The sequence below is a fragment of the Physeter macrocephalus genome, chromosome 21 (assembly GCF_002837175.3).
Source record: "Physeter macrocephalus isolate SW-GA chromosome 21, ASM283717v5, whole genome shotgun sequence".
In the NCBI taxonomy this organism is placed as follows: domain Eukaryota; kingdom Metazoa; phylum Chordata; class Mammalia; order Artiodactyla; family Physeteridae; genus Physeter; species Physeter macrocephalus.
This window is the reverse complement of record NC_041234.1, coordinates 22,377,395-22,399,298: the sequence shown is the minus strand read 5'-3', so window position 1 is coordinate 22,399,298 and position 21,904 is coordinate 22,377,395. Positions and strand designations below refer to the sequence as shown.

Genomic DNA, 21,904 nt, shown 5'->3' with positions numbered 1-21,904 from the left:
TCCTGCTGTTGCTAACCCCTGGGCTGACTGATCATTCTGTTTGGCTTTTTCACTCTTCCATTTCCTATAACCAACTCCCTGAATTCATTTGAAAGACATGCTGAAGTTTCTGTTTTCTTGTCCTAACCCTGATAGATATACACATATTATACCCATCAAACATATATATATACTTGCAGAAAAAATATGGACATGACATGGCTGCATATCTTTTTTAAAATTCGGAGTGTTACACGTGAATCTTGTTCGTGGTTTTTGGCGTTTGTTTCCCTCTGTGGCTTCCGGGAAAAGAACCACCACCTCCAGTGTTGCAGCTTGCCACTGGAGGTGACGCTCAGGTCACCCTCTGATCCCACAAGTGAGAACAGTGCCCTGTATAAAAGACCACAATTAATTTTTATTGCACATACATGTGGGGAGATACCTGCTTGGCCTCTGTGTGAGAGCCATAACTCTCTTAAATTGATGTGTCAGCGAACTAAAACTCAATATTTTTTTTCACACAGTATATTTTACAGTCAGAGGCCCTTCCCTAATCGGACTAAAGCAATTTGGCTCCCTGTCATCGCTCACTGAAAACATATGAGCTGGTTGGCATTTCTAGCAGCCCAGATTTATCAGGGTCTCTGATCGACTGCACAGGAGGTTCAGGGCTGTGGCATGGACAAAAGTGGATTTTTTATGACAGCATCATGCTGCCTCTGTATAGCTAGATTTATCCCTTTATTTCAGCAATTTTTGTACTGTCTTTAGTCCCAAATCTACTTCAGACTGAAGAGATTCCACATAGTTTGCATGAGGGCTTGGGGGTCATTCTTTCTGTACCTTATAAACTCCTATTTCCAGTCTATTAAAAAAAAAGTCCCCGGGCTGCCCTCTTCAGCATCATGGGATTCTGGAAGTTCAAGCTCTGAAATGCTAAGTCTCCTGCATGGTGGCTATCTGCAGCCTTAGCGTAGGCCAAGGACAGGACGTTTGGAGCCCTGGGGCCAAGGCTTTGCCCACCAGACCTTGTAAATCTGTAGCAAAACAGAGAAAACCCACACACGAGTATGACTGCCATCCTCGTAGTAACTGTAGCAGACAGCGACAGTGTCCCCTTGGATTCCTCGTACTGTTGTCTCTGGACACCCCTCTGGCTTCGTTGTGCCTTTGCTCCTGGCTGCCTACACCTGCTCTCCTCAGACGACTGTCTTCGGCAACTGGAACCACTCTGCCCATACGCATGGAGAGCCAAATATGCCTCGAACTTTACGTCCTCCTGGGATGGCCCTTAGCTAATGACTGATGGGTGAGGGAATATGAAAACCCAGCTCCCTTGCCTGCAGTCCCACAGAATCTGAGGTGTAGCACATACTGCAGAGCTCCCCCGCAGGATCAGGCTGAGGCTGGGACCTTCCCCAACACGGACCGCTTGCTTGGCTTCCTTCCCCTCTCATCCTGCTTCTCCCACTCCCCTCCTGCCCTCCCCAGGGAGCATTTCCTTAAGGAATCACTCACACCTGAACCCTCATCGCAGGGGCTGTTTCCCAGGAACTCAGCCTTAGACAGTAAGTGTGTTAAAAGTTCCTCATTCCAATCACATATCTGACGCTACAACATTCTCTCCAAGTGCTTATCAAGTGTCTGCTGGGTTACTTCTAGAGATGGGTAACTCCCCATCACCTAGGGTAGAAAACCCATGGTGCAGGCAACTCCATACATCAGAGAATCATTGAATAGCTGGGAGGAGCTTTGGAGGTCATCTAGACTAACTAGTCTCAGTCTTGATATGAGCAAGGTGTTGATGCCCCAGCCCATGTTCCTGAAGTCTTGGACAATCTTGGGCACACTAACAGCTTCCCACCTCAAGAGTACTGAGCAAACTCATATCATGGGCACAACCAACCCAGAAGGGCAGGTAAGTTGATGCCCAAGGGGAGAACCCTCGATAGTGGGAGATGGGAGTTGGTGCATCAGTGCCCCAGCCTTCCCGTCCTCCAGGGAGGAGATTCCGAGATGTGAACCATGTGTCGTCTCGCGTGGCCCACCACAGGATCAAACCCTAGTTGCCCTGAGTGGTAATCTGCTCATGAACTCACATCTATTAACTTCCCACCCTTGCCTTTATCACTCTCCGCATCCCCTCGCTTGTGCTTCTTGACACCACCTCACAAATAAATGAGCTACACCCAAGTCCTCCACTCAGCATCTGTTTGGAGGGAATTCAGACTAAGACAGGGGCCCAGAGAAGCTAAAGGATTTCTGCTTCTTTCCCCTGGAATGTCCTCTTCCCACTAAGTGAACTTCCCATCCCTGAAGATCCACTGAATTGGCAGATCCGATTCAGTAAATGATCATGAGTCCCAGCCCTTTGAGCTCCAGGCCATGGACTGGATTCCATGACACGTGCGTTCATTTTGGTTAAAGTATATTAATATATATATATATATATGTATATATATATATATAGAGAGAGAGAGAGAGAGAGAGAGAGAGCGAGAGAGAGAGAGGGAGAGTTCTAGTTTGCTAGGTAATACATTACTTGCAACCTTATTCAATATACACTTTTTATAACTCATTTGCATAACACATAGTATTGTATTTATGTTTACGTCATATATTTTTTTTTCTCCGGGCACATTTTCTACACTGTGAGTTGAATTGCTGTGTTGGTTCGGGTTACTTGTGTTACTAATGAAGGGGTGAGTCAGGTCCCCCGGTTGTCAAGTCCACAAACATTAGCCCACTGTGGCCACAGACGGCCCTACTAGGCTCCCCTAAGAGCTCAATGGAGAGACTTCCAGGCAAAGTCTCTCTGCTTGATGCCATATGGCTTTGACCCTCAACCCCCATTCAGCCCTGTGTCGAACCCCTGGATGTGGAGAGCGGGGCTGGGTCGTGGTAAGTCATAGGACTCCATTGCTTCCCTAGGTTACAGCCCAGACTAACACATGTCCATGTGTCATCCTTTCCTCTGCCCCGTCCATTTCCTGCCGTGGTTCCTTGGGTGTGGAAAGGGACCCTTTTATGATATCAGCCATATGGGAGAATTTTCAAAAGGTTGCATCCCGAGGGAAGGTCAAAAGACCCTCATTATGCACATACAATGCCCCCTAACCTCCAGGCAAGGCACAGTCAAAGGCTACCTGCCCACACTTGGGCCCAATAATGTCCTTGCCTTCACCCATCTCACCCACTCACGCATCTCTTCAGTCCTCATCCTTCCCAGAGGACAGAGGGAAGAGAGAGAGAAGTCTTGAGCTCCCCCTAGAGGCTACATGCTTTGACTTAATGTTTCTTCATCAAGTGTTGGGGGATCCTGAAGAATAAAGATATTTATCTATTGGAGAACAGAATTATGTAGGGGCTACAGATTGGTAATACATATAATATATACCTCAGAATTACATACCTGAAACCAACATGATTAAAAACAAAGTATGAACTGTAGTATCTGTGCGATGCTTAGAATAACACTTATCAAGAGTTTCTCAGTAAATACTACCATAGTTTCATTCTTGAATAGCAAAAACAAGCATGATTATAAATTGGAAATAAAATAATCTGGATGACTACTTAGTAAAGAACTAAAGAACAACACTGCATACCTTTATCTCCTACTGCTTGGGATACATGTAAATGCGGTGTGGCCATCTTTACTCAGGCACTATTTTGAGTTCAAGAAGAAGGAAAACAGGTAAGTGTGGACTTTACTGCTCCCTGTGGTCAGCACAAGGCCAACAAGTACTTCTGTGCACGTAATACAGCTACAGAAACAAACCTTAGATACGCCTATTATGTTTTACGAGGTACTGGGAAAGTAAGAATCTTTATGGCCTATAAGACCTGTAAAACCATCCAATTTGAATTTAGAATCCTGGTCTTCAACTATCAGCTCAACGACTGAGGTCCTGACTGACCTCAGGAAACTTGCTTAACGTCTCTGAGCCAGAAATTCTTTAATGATGATGTGGAGCTAATTGTAATGGCCCTATAGCTCACAAGGTGGCTATTGTTGTAGACGCAAGAATGCACAGAACTGGAAATCATGACCCACTTGAGCTCATGAACAAATGGGCTGTTTCTACTGAGGGAGTACCATAGACAAGCAAGTGTGAAAGCTGGTTTGGGGTCTGAAGGGAGGGCACCTGATCATAGAACATGTTTTCCTTCACTTAGCTTGTACTGCTCTTTTTGAGAAAATTATATTATTGGCTTCGATAGACAGATAGATAAAGATATATGATTGCTAGAGAGACAGATGATAGGTAGATAGATAAACATTTGATGCAATATCCATATGGATGGGAATTCGCTTGTTTCACTCACTGCTGTGAACATGCGCCTAACATGGAGGAGTTGATTAACAAAAATGTATTAAATCTGTTGCTTTGCTATTTCTTATGTACTTGTCTCTCCACTTCCCATGCCTGGGAAGACCCGCAAAGGAGAGCTTGCATGTTTTCTAAAAGAGAAGTGAAGGTGGGCCGTGTAAAAGCGTGCACCAGGTCCAGGCAGAACAGATGTTCATCTTTGGCCGTGGGGTGGTGGGTAGGTCCTGGAACTGTGAACAGAGAGGGGCCCTCAGAGGGACCCATTTTTCTTTATTGCTGGAGTGAAGGGTGGGGTGTGGAAACTGTGAGCACAGGAATGTCCAGGGTAAGATGGGGACTCGGAATGGCTTCTCCAAGTGAGTCTAAGTGGTGTTCCGTCAAGTTCATACATCTATACACACCCTGGGTGCCCTACCAAAGGGTCCTGGGAGGAGACGAGCCTGGGTCAACCCAGCCCCAGACCAAGCAGGTGCTAGAATCTGGGGGTTCCCTACCCAGGAGGAGTCTCCTGAGGACGGGATGACCTACTGCAAGAAGAATATCAGAGGCAGGAAAGTAGGCTGACACTGTGAAATGTTTGCTGCAGATCAAACAGTGGGGCTGGAAAAATGGTTCTCATTTCCTCGACACCAGACTAGAGGGGGTTCAAGAGTCATGGGAGGAGAGGAGGCGAAGATGGCAAGTACAGACAACTTTGTAAAGGAGTTGTACTATATAAAGGGGAGGGGAGAAACGAGTGGTAGTTGGAAAGGTGTGTGCATCAGGGAGGTCTTATTTATTTATTTATTTATTTTTGATAGCAGGTATTACAGCATGTTTTTACGCTGATGGAAATGATTCAGGAGGGAGAGAAATATGGAAGAAGCAGGAGAGAGAGAAGACGTAATTGCAGGAGCAAAGCCTTGACTGAGCAACAGGGGATGGGATCCAGTTCACACGTGGAGCTGTTGGCCTTGGGTAGAAGAACACAGTTTGTCCGTGTATCGGGGGAGAAAGTCAGAATCGTGAGTACAAATGCAGGAAGGTAGACAGATATGGTGGCGGGCATTAGGAAAGTACTCTCCTGATTGCTTCTCTCTCAGGGTACTAAGAAACAAGGTCATCAGCTGAGAAGGAGGATGGGGGGGTGGAATTTCTGGGGGTGTGAGGAAAGATGAGAAAGTATGAAATAGTCATCTCAGGGAGAGGGGAGAGCAAATTGATTGGGGAAATGGGGTACGATTGCCTGGCTGCACTGAAGCCGCACTTGAGGTCTGCCGTGGTAAATTTCAAGTCAGACCGGTCAGCAATGGTTGAGTGTTTTTCGCCAGCCACCTTCAGCTCTTTAGGAGCTGGGCTGGAAGAGGTGGGAGCTGGAATTAAACAAGGCTGAGCTGGCTTAGCAAAGGCAAAAGCAAAATGATGGAGCTGAGAGAATGTACACGGAGTTGACACTGTGTACAAGGAGTGGTACATACGGTGAAGACTGTGGACTCTAACAAAAAAGGTGGAGATGAAGGAAATGAAGGGGGTAAGAGGTGGTGAAAAGTTGGCACCGTAACAGGACCGGGGGACCTAAGGGGGCCCAAGGCTGGTTGAAGTCACAACGCTAGAGAGAGTGAGAGGGGATGATAGGAGGTAGGAATGTGGGAGGCTTGAAACGAACGTTAGGGAACGGAGCAACCCTTGGTAATGAGACCTTGGCAATGGCTCATTGATGAAGGTGGTGAAGACCACAGGAAGTGAGGATGTCAAGGAAATGAGAGGCCAGAATGTTGGAAGGACTCCCCATGTGTATGTTGAAATGACCAAGAATTACGAAAGTCGTAGCGGTGGAAAGTAAGACACTGATCTTGGTGGTATAAAGTCTTCAGTGAAAGTGTGGGGTGAAGGTGGGGTGTGTCTGGTCAGAGGACAGAAGGTGACTACTACGAGGAGACTGCAGCGGCCATGAGAATGCCCCTCTCAGACCTCTGACTGTGGCCAGTGCCACTGGACCTATGGCCCCAGCTGCTGTGCTCTGAAATCCATCACCCTGCTGAAGCCCCACCTCTCACTGGCTGCTCCCAGCCAGAGAGTGAACACTGCAGGGATATGAAAGCAGAAACACTCCTGGGAGATGCAGCTTTGGCTGCAGAGTTCCCCATCAGCTTCACCAAAACTTTTTCAGGCATGCAGTAAAATCTAAGGCTTTTCCTACCCAACCTTCCTTTCTTTTGCAGGCTTAGACCCGCATGTTCTGGCTCCTCCAGTCCCCTCTCCATCTTTTCCCTCGAAGTTGGTTTCTCCAATAAATCTCTCGTACATCTAATCTTGTCTTGGTGTTAAGCTTCTCAGAGGACCTGAACTAGCACAGAGAAGCAATGGGGAATGTGGTCTACGATTGCTTCCAAGAGTCGGGGGGCTTTAGGGAAGAGGAAGGGACAAAATAACCTAGAAGCAGCAGTAAGGAGCAGGAAAATATTTATCCCTTCCCCAGCCCCAAGGATTCATGAAGGTTAGGCGTGGCAGGATGGTGAGAAAGCGCCACCCACTTTAAGGGCTCGGGATTCAGACAGAATTCAGGTAGGCAAAAAATGAGGGGAACCTTCTAATAATCCCTGACCTGGCCACCTAGCCTGATGACACCAATGCTGTCCTGTCTAGGTGCCAGGATCCTAACTCGGGCCTGTGGCCTACATGGCAGAGGGCAGACCTGGTGCCCAGATTAGCCCCAGACCTCGTGAAACCTCTGGGTCATCGTGCTGACTCTTCCTTCCTCTTCCAGGCACTTGAATTAGCCAGCAGGATTCGAATCCTACCCAGGACCCCACCCTTATTTTTGGTTAGTTATTTTCCTGTTTCTTCTCCCTTCACCCAGAACAAAGCCCTATCCTAAAGCCAAAGTTATCAGTGTGGGACCTGACCATCCTGTCTGCCTTTTGCTATTCTCTGTTCTTCTCCAGGGATGGAGTCTGTCTCTGCGCCTTCAAATGGCTGGGGTCTTCACCAGTGACAGATGTTCAGGAAACACCTTCCCAAACCCTAAGGATTTGGCCAACTTCTGAAGTCCTTGCTGAGACCCACCTAAAAAGTTCTTGAAGTAAGACAAGGCTGCAGGACCTAATGGACACCACCTGAGCCTTTGGATGGCTTTTCCAGGGAAGCTGGGCAGCTCCTCAAGTAAACATGCCAGCACTTCCCGGGGGCCTCTAGTGCTGCTCAGGCATTCATAGGGATGGCATGCTTGAGTCTGCACAAGTCCTGCTGCTGTGCTAGGATCTTAGTCTCCTTCTGCTCTCTCCAGCCCCGCCCAGCCTTCCCACATCGTCTGCATCCATTCACACCAACTGACCTGGCAGTCACCTCATCCAGGGTCTTTGTTTTGTGTGGCCTTGTAGCGGTCACTACTGATGCCTCACATCCCCCTGGTTCACTTCTCAGGTCCCCTGCCACTGGGCTTGTCAGTTCCCATGTGTCCTTGTTGCTTCCCACCTCAAGCACCTGCCTCTCTCTGCTTCTCTGTCTCGGGAATTTCAGTAGCATCAAAGGAGCTTGCTCAGCCCTAAGCAAAGACAGCCCAGAAGGGCAGGAGATTTGACGCCTTCATAGGCGCTTTTTTTTTTGCCACATCACGCGGCATGTGGGACCTTCGTTCCCCGACCAGGGATCGAACCCACATCCCCTGCATTGGAAGCACAGAGTCTTAAACTTTTTTTGGTTTCTTTCTTTTTTTTTCCATAGGGGCAATATTTAACCAATAGGAGATCAGAGTCAGTGGACTACATATTCCAGCTTCCTCAGTGGGATAATTCTTTTAGTGCTGCAATGAACATTTTGGTAATTCTGTTTTTTTTTTTTTTTAACATCTTTATTGGAGTATAACTGTTTTACAATAGTGTGTTAGTTTCTCCTTTACAACAAAGTGAATCAGCTATACATATACATATGTTCCCATATCTCTTCCCTCTTGGGATAATTCTAAGGGACCCTGTAGTAAGGTGAATGGTGGCCACCCCCCAAAAGAGATGTCCAAGTGGAACCTGTGAGTGTGTCCTTAATTGGAAAAAGGGTCTTTGCAGACATGGTTAAGGATTTCGAGATGAAGTCATCCTGGATTAGGGTGGGTCTTAAATCTAATGACAAGTACCTTACAAAAGAAGAAATGAGAAGACAGAGAAGGTGACATGAAGACAGAGGCAGAAATTGGAGTGATGCATCTACAAACCAAGGAGTGCTGGCAAACCACCAGGAGCTAGGAGGGACTCAGGAAACAGATTCTTCCTCAGAGACTCCAGAAGGAACCAATCCTGCTGACACCTTGATTTCAGACTTGTGGTCTCCAGAACTGTGAGAGAATAAGTCTCGTTGTGTTAACCCACAAAGTTTGCGATTATTTATTACAGCAGCCTTAGGAAACTAACATAGGTTTCTACACAGTTTCTCAGGGAGTTCCTAGGGATTTGAGCTCCAGTTGCCCACAAGGATAACCCACACCTTAATGTATCTTTCATTGGCCTCTTTTTCCAGTCTCACTTTTCCCACTCCCTCATTTGAGCTTCGTGGGCTCTGCATCCAAGTCCTCATCTCAAGGTCTGCTTTGGAACAACCAAAAATAAGACATGCATATTGAAGAGAATGCTTCTGCCAATAACTCCAGATCTGACCAGTAATATTATTACTAGGGTTTGCTGCCCTCTCTTTTTCCTTCTTCTTTCATGTCTGTTTGGTTTCTTTCAGTCAGTGGTGTTTGATTCATTCACTCTCTCTATACGGCTGGAAGGAGGATTTGTCTGTCCCTTAGAAAACCAAAACGTTGAGACAGAATAGGTTTGGCTTCTAGGAATGCTCTGAGAAATACCATTTCCTCAGGAAACAAACAACCTTGCCTCTTTGCTATGGTACCACCAGTGCCTTTACCACCAAGGCATCTCAAAGCTATAATGGTTCAAAAGCAATCCATGATCTCAGGCTTTTAAGCCTGAACTGCTTATTCTATCTATTCCATCAAGGTCACACTGGAACCTCCCCAAATTGTGTGTCCTTCCCTCTGGGTCTATTTGACCTTTGGATTCCAGCCATGTCCACCACTGGACAAGCCTGCTACTGACAGGGTCATGGGTGGGACAAATGTGTTTGTTCCTCTTCATGTATTTGATGCTGTCTTTGAGCACATTCTAAAGCAGTGGGATTTGGGCATTAGTTTCTGACCTTCATTATCTGAGCTGCCTGCTCTTCTCTGTTAGAACTCATAGATATTTAAAGTGAACTGTTAGTCTCACATAAAAGTTTAGGAAAGTTTACAGTCAGAGAGTAGTCCAAAGTCTATTCATTTATCACCTGCCATCTATTTTCTAGCTCAGGTGAGAAAGATGTATTTTTCCTGCTTTTATTTTGCTTCCATTCTAATTCCAAAGTTTTGACTCATTCATCTACTCTGATGCCATTTTGCTTTCCCACATGTAGAATTCTTGACTCTTGGATAGAGTGAGAAAAAAACCTGGGTATGAAAGTAGAGAAAGATTCTTGGATACTTACAAGTTGAAACCGGAAGGGATCTAAAAGATAACATAATCCAGCCGCTTTGCTTTATAGGTGGGGAAACTGACGCTCAGAGAGGTGAAATGACTTCCCCAAGCTCAAATGACTAACCGCAAAGTGAGCTGCAGAACTTGGAGGAGAAATGCAACCCTACAGGCCACAGTGCTTCCATGACTAAGTGGGCTGGAAATTGAAAACCAATGCTTTCCCGGTATCTCCAACTGCCCAGGCTGAGGCTGCTGTCTGTTGTCTAAGTCAGGTTTATTACTTCCTTCTTTCAACTGTGCTTTAAAACATCTCTTCTTGTATTCTCATCTCTTAACGGAGACATTATTCAATAGGGAGCTCACTTTCTGTTGTCTGCAAGATCCCTTTGTAAAACATGAAGCAGTCAATATTTTTTAAAAATCCAGTATTAGATAAACCTACCATTAACTGAACATATTCCCTTAGAATTTCCCCAGAATGTTTAACTATTTTTGCCCAGCGTGGGGACAATGGCTCACACTGGATATGCCATCACCAATGTTCCTCATCACACTGAGGCCAGAACAGAGGTTTTCTTCCAGCCTAAGACAGGGAGGTGCCATCCATTTGTTAAAATGAAATAAATGTTCTCTGCAGCTTGGGCTCCCGGGCAGTAGACAAGCCAAATAAATGCAGAATCGCTCTTTTTTTACTCCAATTCTATGGTTTCAGACAGAATACAATATCTATCCATTGTCTAACACAGCCCGTTAGCCACCTGGCTGACAAAAAATAATCTTAAATGGACATTTTGAAGATGGGTCAGCCCATGGCTTTTTTCTCATAGGTTTCAATCTTAATAGAAAACTATACTTAGCATTTATGGAACCTTGTCAGTCAAAAATCAGGGGCCGTACTGAGTCACAATCCCTTTTTCTAAGTGCAAAAGTAGCACTTGGATGCTGTTATTTTTACTATCATTATTAATATTATTTTTGAGAACACAGTATGATGAGCAACCTAATTTTTTTTAGCATTGACTCATTTTTTTATCAAAAGCCTATGAAAATTACCAGCTGTGCAGGCTTTGAGCCTCACTTCTCTCATCTATAAAAAGTGGAAAATAATATCCACCTGGCAGAGTTATGAGGGTTAAACAAGAGAGCATTTGTAAAATGATTACCTGATACAGAATCAGTGTTTCTCAAAGATAAGGAGATCTTTCTTTCCTCTTAAGCATATAATCATTCTGGTAGTCAGTTTTTCCTTCCTCCCACAAAAATTCAAGGATGGTCCCTAGACAACCACAGCAAGCAACCCAAGGTTTTTCTCATAACAGGAGGACAATGAATTTTGTTGAATAAATTGAAATGAAGCTTGATGTAACATCTTTCCCTAGACTGGGCTATAGAACTGTCTCATTATTGAAGGTCATTGACCCAAAAAAATCAATCAAAGGCTCTGAACTACAATGTAAATTAGCATTCTTTTAGAGAAAGACACAGGAAGGGCTGAACTCATATCATTTCAAAAATCAAGAAAAGGTGTCTCTGCTCCCAGTATGGTTGAGTAAGCTCCTACTGGACTAACTTTCCCATAGATAACAGCTATAAACTCTGGGAAAAAAGAAAAACACACAAAGAAACCCCAGCTACCTGAAGGCTCTGGAGAGTGAGCAAAAGTAAGACATTTCCACTGGGGAATCAACCTTGGGAAGCAGGGAAAACATGGAATGAGCTTCTGCTGTTTATAGCTCTTAGCCTGAGATTAGGCTGTAGTCAACACTGCAGAGGGCTGTTAAAACTCCCATAGAAAATCCATTTTGGGAATTCTCTGGTAGTCCAGTGGTTAGGACTTGGCGCTTTCACTGCCATGGCCCAGGTTCAATCCCTGGTCAGGGAACTAAAATCCTGCAAGCTGTGTGGTGCAGCACAGCCAAAAAAAGAAAAAAAGAAAGAAAGAAAGAAAGAAAATCCACTTTTTCTAGCCTGAAATGTTCAGGGCAACTCATACCCACAGTCACTAGAGTGTGAGAGAAAAATCCTAGAATGAAGTTATCCAGAGAAGAGGAAGTCTAAATTCTATGTGTATCCTTTGCCCAAACCTCCAGCTGACCCCTGAACCACGGACACAGGGAAGACACAAAGTATCCCAGCTAAGGACAAAATAATTATATTGAGATTTGAGATACTACCTAAGAGATAGAGTTTGCAGTTTAAGTCCAACCAATTTAATTGCCTGCTTAAAAAGAGAAACAATCTTTGGAGGAATATAACAGAATTCAGAGTCCCCATAACATTCAGAATGTCCAGGATATAATACAAAATTACTTGAGTTATGAAGAATTAAAAACGTCACCCATTTTCAAGAGGAAAGACAATCAATGAAGACTAACCTCAAGGCAACCCAGATATTAGAATTAGCAAACAGGAAGTTTAAACTCGCCATAATAACTATGCTCAATGACTTAAAGGAAAATATACTTGCAATAAATAAATAGAAAATCTTAGCATAGAATCTATGAAAAAAAACAAATAAAAATTCTAGAACTAAAAGACACAATATCTAGAACAAAAGTTAAGAAAAAAGTAAAAAAGTTAAGAAAAAACAAAAAAGTTAATTAAAAAAACAACTATTTCTAAACACATATGCTTCATACTATGTTATTTAAGGCAAAGGTAGAATGAGCAGAAGAAAAAAAAGAGGAAGAGGGAGGAAAAGCTAGAAGGATAGTTGGAGAAGAAAGTAATAAACAAGTTATAACCAGGGGAGCCTCCAGAAGAAAGAAAATATGCATAAAGCATGGAGAGAGGGGATAGATTGAAGCTGAGTGAGGGAACTATAGGAAGAGAGACTAGAGAAGAATCATAAAATCCTAAGGCTTATAAACTGTTTTTGTTGAAGTTCTCTTCATTTGGCATGAGATGAAGAGGTTTATGAAAGGCCTGAATATATGGCTTTTAATTACCTTTAAAATGACCTTTAAAATACCAATTATTGTTTAATAAATTGCTACTCAAACTTACAGATATGCCACTCTTAATCATTTCCTTGGCTTCAGTGGTGGACCCTTAAGACACAGTCACCCAAGTGGAGGTTAGATTCTTTATCTTCACTTTATACAAACCACAGAGCACTCAGGTCACATCTATCACCTGTCTAACTGAGGAAATTCCAGCAAGATGGGTCCTCAGAAATAACTCCCTCTCACCATTGTGGGTGGGACTGGAAAAGGGCTGCATATCTAAGGGCTGTCAGGGTAGCTTGGGAGTCTGAGAAGAAGCCCTGTCTAATGCAACATCAACTGGGTCTTGTGTATTTTCTGAGCTCCAATTCTCTTGGCACAGACTGCCAACTGAGGCCACGATAGGGCAATTTTTAGTTTAATAGGGGGCTCTACCAAGTAGAAAAACCCTTAAAGACTTAAAGATACTAATTTTTAATGGTAGAATTCCAGAAAAGATAATTTTGATTGAGAGAGGAAAGACTTCTTGAGAAGACAGCCCCTGTCTCCTGGGGCTGGAGATCAAGTTGGAAAATGACCAAGTGATCCAAAGCCATTGATAAACCACTGTCTGGCTGTGGGCTGTAGTTTGGTTTTATAAGTCCACTAAGGCCACGTGTTATGAAAACCAACTGAACAATTTCTAACTCTTCTATCCTAGTATCATTTTTCAGATTCAGAAGCAGACATTAAACTGACATTGCTATATCTTTTCTTCTCCATTGTATATTAAGCCTTTAACCTCCCCCCACAAATATGAATGTTTTCATGCTTCCATCCATATATGGCAATATTGTTCTTTTTTCTGAATTGGTTGTGTAATTTCTATAAAATGTTTTTGATCACAAGCCATTTCTTATTTGCTTTAGAGAAGTGATAGAAATTAGTCTGCAATATCACGGATGGGAGAAAGAGTTAATGGGAATTTCAGTATCATACAAGATCAACAAAAATAAAGGGAGTTGCTGGTCTACATTTATGCACTAAACTGTGTTTGCTCAGAGCCATGAATTCAGGAAAGGTTCCATGATAAAGAAAGAAAACAATAATAGTTGGCCTTGGTATAAAAGCTCTTTGTGTATGAAGCAGATGCAGATCTGTAAACAATGCAAGCCTCTTTCAATGGATGTCCTAAATAAATTTAGACCATGCTTTGCTTTGTTTTTCAACAAAACAATTTTAGCATTTTGAGGGAATTCATCATTTTCATCCATAAGAATAGACTGAGTTATGGGGTACATGAAATTGTGCTGGATACTCAAGGTATTGAATTTTTTTGATGGAAAATAAAGAAAATTAGATATGTATACATATAGCTGATTCACTTTGTTGTACAGCAGAAACTAACACAACATTGTAAAGCAATTATACTCCAGTAACTATGTTTAAAAAAAAAGAATGAGTTATTAGAGAAACCCCTAAAAAAAAAAAAAAAAAAAGAAAATTAGGAATTTCTCTTATCAGATCAATAAATCAAAAACTTTTCAGTATAATTCACTGTGTTCCAAGCTGTGTGGGGATATAAATAAATACAGTGTGACTTTTATTGTTAGACAAGTCGTTCCAGTGCTGCACACTGTTGTCAAAGGATAACACTGTAGGTATGATAGCATGTTCTGAATGTGGAGCCAACTCTTTTTTCTGGGACCAATCTGAGCACTCCCTGCCCCAACTTTTTTAACAGCTTCATTGAGGTATAATTTACATATATTTACATATATCATCATATATTTACATTTGTGTAACTACCATCACTATCTAATTTTAGAAAGTTTTTATCACTCAAGAAGAAGCCCCATACCCACTAGCAGTCACTGCCCATGACCCCCTCTCTTCAGCATCTGGCAATCACTATTCTTTCCATCTCTCTACACTTGACTATTTTGGACATTTCATATAAATGGAATCATAGAATATGTAGCCTTTTGTGACTGGTTTCTATCACTTAGCATAATGTTTTTGCAGCTCATCCACATTGTAGCATTCCTTTTTGCTGCTGAATCATACTCCAGTGTATGGATATACCACATTTTGTTTATCCATTCAGCATTTGATGAATATTTGGGTTGTTTCTATTTTTGGCTCTTATGAATAATGGTGATATGAGTGTTTGTGTGCAGGTTTTTGTGTGAACATGTGTTTTTATGTCTCTTGAGTATATACCTAGGAGTGGAACGACTGGGTCATATGGCAACTCTGTGTTTAAATTTTTGAGGAATTTTTAAACTACTCTCCAAAATGACTACATACCAACAATGTATGAGGGTTCCAATTTCTCCACACCCTTGACAACTTTTGCTATTATCTGTGTTTTTTATTAGAGCCATCCTAGTGGATGTGACATGGTATCTCATTGTGGTCTCCCTCCACTTTTAAGTGTTGTTGTTAGAGGACAACACTTAACCTCTACTATGAAGATTCCTGGGCCATCAGCCCCCTAAAGGCTTTTACCTTCACTGTACCCGTGAGTTCACCTCTTCTCTGGTATCTGGTAGCAAATCTGAGGAAGAAACCATGGATTTATTCATTCATCTAATGTTTACTGAACATCAACCGTGCCAGACACTGAAGACAAAATGAGGAAAACACAGTTCCAGCCCTCATAAAGCTCACAGTCAGCAGGGCATATGGCTATCTGCACAAGGGGTACATGGTCGTGTGGAGAGTATGGTGGAGGAAAAATCCAGAGTCCCTATTGTGCACCAATAGAGGATGGTGGGAATGAGAATAGAGGAATGGAGGGGGTAGGAAGGTCACACAAGGCCCCATGAGCCAGGTTAAGAAGTTTGGACTTTACCTAAGAACATGTATAAAAATACAGGTTCTTCTAAAGAGGCGAGTGGCTTGATCATATTTGAGTTTTAGGTTATCACTCTAATCGAAGCAGAAACCTAGAGGAGAGAGAACCCCATGATGGTAAGGGTGACTAGCCCCTATGAAAACCCAATTCCTAGAGTGGTAGGGATCCTTCCCGTCTCTGGGAGGACCTCTGGGGAGCTCACCCTGTGTTCTTAGCCTCATGGCTGAGACTCCTAATTCCCACACAAATCCCTTCTATAACCTCTTCCCCTTTACTTAAAGCAGTGGCTCTCAGGGTATGGTCTTTGGACCAGAATCACCTGTGAACTTGTTAGAAATTCAAATTCTTGGGCCTTACTCCAAATCTATTCAGTCAGAAATTATGGGAGTGGGCCCAGCAATCTGTGTTTCACCAAACCCTCCAAGGGATTCAGATAAACATTCAAGTTTGAGAACCAGAGGGAACTCAAGTGGGTTTCCATTCCTCGCAACTAATCCACTAACAAAAGGCAGAGTATCTCAATATAAGGAGATGTTACAAGGAGGTATATGTTTAATTGCCTCATGGCTTCGACTAGGAGTCAGCAAACTATGGCCCACAGGCCAAATCCTACCAGCCCCCTGTCTTTGTAAATGAAGTTTTATCGGAACACAACTGTGTCCATTTGTTTAAGTATTGTCTATGGCTGCTTTTGCGCCGCGGTAGCAGAGTTGAGTAGTTGTGACAGAGACTATATAGCCCACAATGTGGAAAATATTTACAGTATGACCCTTTACAGAAAAAGTTTGTCAATCCCTGATCTAGACTAATTGCATGATACGGGACATTCTGAAGAAGGAGATGGTATAAGGGAATGCCAGAGTCCAGGTGATAAAATAAAACACAAATCTAGGTGATAATAAAAGCTAGCAACTCCAAGTATGATATTGGAAGACCCATTTCTTGGTGAGCAGGGGTAGTTGCACCGTATTAAATCAAGGCTTAAATCTTCACAAAAGACCCCACTGACCACAAGATTTCAAACTTAAGGGGCTTACCAAAATGCAAATTATATGTACGGTATAACTGAATCACTTTGCTGTACACCTGAAACTAACATTGTAAATCAACTATACGTCAATAAATAAAAAATGAAAAAGACTATACTTCAATAAAAAAATTTTTTTAATGCAAATTCTACCTCCCTTTCCATTCTGATTCAGAGGCTTGGATCTGAGGAGGAGTCCAGGAATCTGCATGCTGACCCAGTGTCCCAGGGGAAACTACTGCAGGTGCTTCCTGACCAGCCTTGGATGGGCACTGGGCTGGAGGCTGGTCCAGGGGCTTTAATACCACAAAGCTGCACAATCTGACCTGCAAAGCACATGCTGCTTTCTGAGGCTCGCTTGTCTTTTCCCATCCATCGGGGATCCAGGAAGAAGAAATCTTCCTTGGATCGCTCTTCTTTTGGGTTTCTTGCTTTTTTGTGACTTCTAAATCCCTCTTCCTAGCATCATACCTCAGACGTCTAGATGCTTCCAAGCATAAGGCAAGGGAGAGGCTGAGCTTCTTCCCATCTGGCTGAGGCTCCTCCTGAAGTTCTGGGTCCCTGTCCAAGGACTCACCCTTCTTGGGGTATCTGCTCTAGGAATGACCTCAGGTTTCAGAAGAGAACATTTCTCTTGCCCATGGGGATGCCTTACTCTGCAGATCTCAAGAGACGAGGCTTAACAGAATACAACATAATTACTGAAATGTCCATGCAAGGGAGACTGACATATGGCATGAGGGTCATCTGCTTATGAGGTCATGACATCTGGACAATGTTATCAGAGGATTGATAGGCTTACAGCCAAGTCAGTCATAACACAGGGAGACCAGACAATTTAGCATGGCCTCCTTTGTCATTGATCTGTACAAGCTCCTCAGATCTGGTGTCGTAATTCTCTTTACTTGTCTGTATTCCTCACTAGACAGTAAGTTTCTTGTAGGCAACCGTGTCTCATTCACCCTCATATCCCCAGCATTGTGCTTATATTATAGTAGCCTTTCAATAAACGTCTAATGAATGAGAACAAATGACTATATGGATGGTTCATCGAGTCATGCTGATCTGTTAAACCCAATAGTGAATATGATAGTGTCCTTATTCTCCTATTCAAAAATCCCATTGCATTGGCTGCAGCATTCCAGCTGTATGAATGAATTTGTCAATGTGATTGCTATATCAGGATTTTCTTAGAGTTTCTTTTCTAGTAAGCAAGTTTTGGAAAAACCATAAGTCACGTAGACTTCTAAATCTAAATGCAAGCCCAGCCTACTGAAAGCGACTACCTGAAGTTCTAAATCTGGATGACCCCAAAATGATATTCTACTATCTTCAACCAAAGAGAAATAAAGGGTGAAATATTTCAATTGACAACTTACCTACATTCTAGCTGGCCTCACCAACTCAGAATTCAGTTCATCTATCAAGTTTTCTCATTTGAGATTTACTGTGTAATTCCCCTTTTCTGAATGAATCTTACTTGGCAACCAAGACACTTCACTGTCAATCTTAGTTTGAATTTAGTGACGTTGAAATCATTGGCACATAGACCAGCCGTGAATTCTAATAAGAACAAATGCTATTAAAGGGAGCTAATTTTAAACACCTTTCTCTTAAGCACCATTCTGCCACTGGTCTGGGTCCTATATCAGATGCCTAAGCAGGAGGTGGGGAGAAGGAAGGAAGCAGAAAAGAGAAGACCATCTGTCTCTCAACTGCAAGAACAATAGGTGAGTAAGAAGACACCCATGCATGGGAACACGCCTGCCACACAAACTTCCATAGCAGATGACACAGTTTAGTGTGAAAATGGCCTCTGTAGACTGTAGGAGAACTGGGGTCTCCTCCTACCATCACCACTTCTTGGTTATGTGTGTAATCTTAGGTAAGTCTCATCAGCTCTTGGGTTACCAATTTTCCCATATGATGAACTAGAGTCCAAAGTTTCTTTTCAGGCGAGTACCATATATTCCAGTTACAGTGGTTGCCTGTGCCTTTGGCTGATTCAAAGAGAGAGAGGATCCATTTGCAAAGGGAGCTAAAGCTGAATGATCATTACTCCGAGAGAAGTCACAGAGGACAAGATGGGCCCCATGCAAGTCAACATTATGAAGGAGAAGGAAATGTGAACGAGCGGAAGATGTAAGGTAAGGATTAGTGGATGACAAGAAGGTCCGTAAAAAGAGGGAAATGGAACTGAGATGGGAGTTTGTTGGGCCCACAAACCCCTGTTCTTAGGGGTTATATTCTCACTGGCTTTGGAGCCTTCTGTCAACTCTCAGTACTTCTCAGGGCCTAGCCATACAGCATTTCCTGGTCACAAGTATCCTTATCCCATTGAGGTAATCGTGAAGTAAACTTATTCAATTGCTGCTTCTTGAAACTCAAAAGAACCTAAGTAGAACAGGAGCTTGAAATCTATGATTCTATGAAGTTTTACAAAGCTATATGGTACAAAAGCAGTGTGATAGGCACAAAAAGAATACGATATATTCATTTCAATCATGAGTTTCCAAACACCAACACCAATAGCTAGTTAAAACCCAGACCAAAACAGATGCTGACCGTTCGGATGTTTGCTCCTGTGGACGTGGACAAGATCCCAGTGCTCCAGGCCTCTTGAATCAGATAGGGCAGCATGGTTGCTTCACACACCAGAAGGACAGAACATGCAGACCTGAATCAGCCACCAGAGGGAGTATAAACAAATGTGCCAACAGGCGAGGGGGAGCCTCCCTTCTCACCTTGCTCCCGGGTGCTAGAATTTCCACCAAGGATGTCCTTTCATTGGTTGTTCATCTCAAACTGCAGCTAGCTGGAGACCAGCGTGGGTCCCAAACAGGGAAGCACTTGTTCAGACCGCAAAGCATCCAATGTCGAGTGTATCGTCGTTTCGCAATTTCACACCATGTATTGTTTAGGTAGGCGATGGTCTCTTTCTGCACAACACAGGCAGTATGCATCCAAAGAACTCTGTGTTCTAAAGATTGTTTCCAAGTTGTTTCGAACATAGAATACCTTGTCCCACAGAAATGACATAAGGAGTCCTTGAGTTTGCAGGCTAGCCCCCCATTGTTAATGACCCCTTGATCAGACTGAACCGCAGAGCCACTACTATGCTTCTGGAAGATTGAACAACCATTTAAAATGTTGCTGACCTAATGCTTTACAGCTCAAAAACCAAGCACCACCTTTTCCAGCCAGTGGTTCTTGATACCCCACACCCTGGATGAGGTTAACTGCTTCCCCCTCTGTGTCCTCTCACATCCTCACCACCACCTGGTTTTACACATCTTTCTTTCAGAGCATCTACAATACTTCATGAAAACCAGGTTCACAGAGGTCTCACTGTACTCTTCCCTGAACCCAAGATCTCATTGCAAGGAGAATGGGCGTCTGTTCTTTTGCAAGGAGAATGGGCGTCTGTTCTTTATCACCGGGGTGCCGGGCACAGAACGCGCACTTGTGATGTGTTTGGTCAAAGGGCATATAGTGGTGGGATCCTGCCACCTCGTCTCTCATCCCTGCTTTCAGGTCTCTTCCGACCACCACTCCACTGCTCATCCTTCCTCCTATAAGGAGAGCCTGGGTCTGGGAGGTTGAGCTTAAGGCAGGGAGTAAGAAGACTCCAGAGATTTCTCCCTTAAAATACAGGAGGGTTGGGCTTCCCTGGTGGCGCAGTGGTTGGGAGTCCGCCTGCCGATGCAGGGGACACGGGTTCGTGCCCCGGTCCGGGAGGATCCCACGTGCCGCGGAGCGGCTGGGCCCGTGAGCCATGGCCGCTGAGCCTGCGCGTCCGGAGCCTGTGCTCCGCAACGGGAGAGGCCACAGCAGTGAGAGGCCCGCGTACCACACACACACACAAAAATACAGGAGTGTCTTTTCTAGTCCGTAGGAATGGCAGGGGGTGGGAGGGAGAGGACTGGACGCAAAGAGGACCCAGGAGCTTTCCTGCTGATACCCCCATTCGGTCTTCTTGGGGGTGGGGCAGTGGGCAGTGGTCTTGACTCCCACAGACGTACAATTCTGGGTCCCCACCTTGGCTCCATTGGAAGGGAAGGCCAATATTCTGAAAAACAAAAGAATAGCCTTTTCCATGTTCAGGCAGAGCCGAATCTCCGAATCTTTGAACTATCTGTGCTCACTGGGGAGAATCTTAATCGGGGAAATAGAAAAATCTCGCGTGTTTGGCCATGAAATTCATGAAATAACCATTGGAGTCTCGGGTGCTAGGCTTGGGTCTGCCATTCATCATTTCTGAGGCCACACACCATCTTGCCCAGGAAATGGGCCTTTTGGACCATCGATTTCAATATTGTATCTGTGCAGCAAACTTATCTTCCCATTTGTTTTGACGACTTTGCTACCTCATTTTACAGTTGAAAAACCTAGGAGGTCCCAGGAGGTAAAGACGTGTACTCAAGGTCACGCAGCTAATCAGGAGCTGTGTCAAGAGCAAAAGCAGGGTCGTCAGGCCCTCGGCTGGGCACGTTCCCACCTCATCTCCCTGCATCCCCGAGCCAGCACCCGCAGAGGGGGCCAAGGGTGCGCTGCAAGTTCGAAGGAAGTAAGTTTGAGTTTTCAAATTAGCTGTGGATAAGTCACACATGGATAATCAGGAGCTGACTGCAGCCGGGGCTCTAACTGAGCTTTAAGTCAATATTATAAGCTTGAATATTTATGGGTATTTTGGTTTGTTTCCAAAAGCGGATGGAAAACACCAGAAAGGCAGGATTTACAATGCTTTCCCAGCATTTGTGCATTTTGATGTTGATGTGAGTGGACTGAAATCTGAAGGGAAACACAGAAAGAAGAGGGCACCACTGGCTTCTCAGTTTTAGGGGAGTGAGGGGTGATTAGGGGACTCTGAGGTTGCAGAGCAAAAGGTGCTATTTGGCTGAGTGATTAACTCTCAACTTTGAAAAGCATTATGGGACATTTTCCAGGAACGCCTTTGAGCTCTTTGGAGGAGAGTCATAACTTCAGGTCTCCTCTCGCACACGGCAGTCACCTTCCCGCCCTGGCTCTGACATTCCTCGGCTATTGGAAATCTGACCTCCTTCCTTTCTCCTCATTTCTAGGGCACTCTTCAAATTAATTAAATTCTAATTAAATTGTATTTTTCCTTTGATAACTTAGCAGTGCCCTTGAGATTATCAGAGAAGATAAGAGCAAGGGCTTTAGACAGGAACTCTGGGATGGTGGCCTTGCTCTGTAATTTACTAGCTATGTGACCTTGAGTAAGTTACATCTTGATAAGCCTCATCTGTAAAATGGGAGTCCTGGGTGCC

At 43.9% G+C, this 21,904-nt stretch overlaps 1 non-coding gene across 1 annotated transcript; it reads left to right on the top strand.

Annotated features, from left to right (window-relative positions):
• The first annotated feature begins 11,612 nt into the window (after positions 1–11,612).
• TRNAE-UUC (transfer RNA glutamic acid (anticodon UUC)) lies at positions 11,613–11,684 on the top strand. Its single transcript has one exon. It is a non-coding gene; the product is annotated as a tRNA-Glu (tRNA).
• The last annotated feature ends 10,220 nt before the right edge of the window (positions 11,685–21,904 follow it).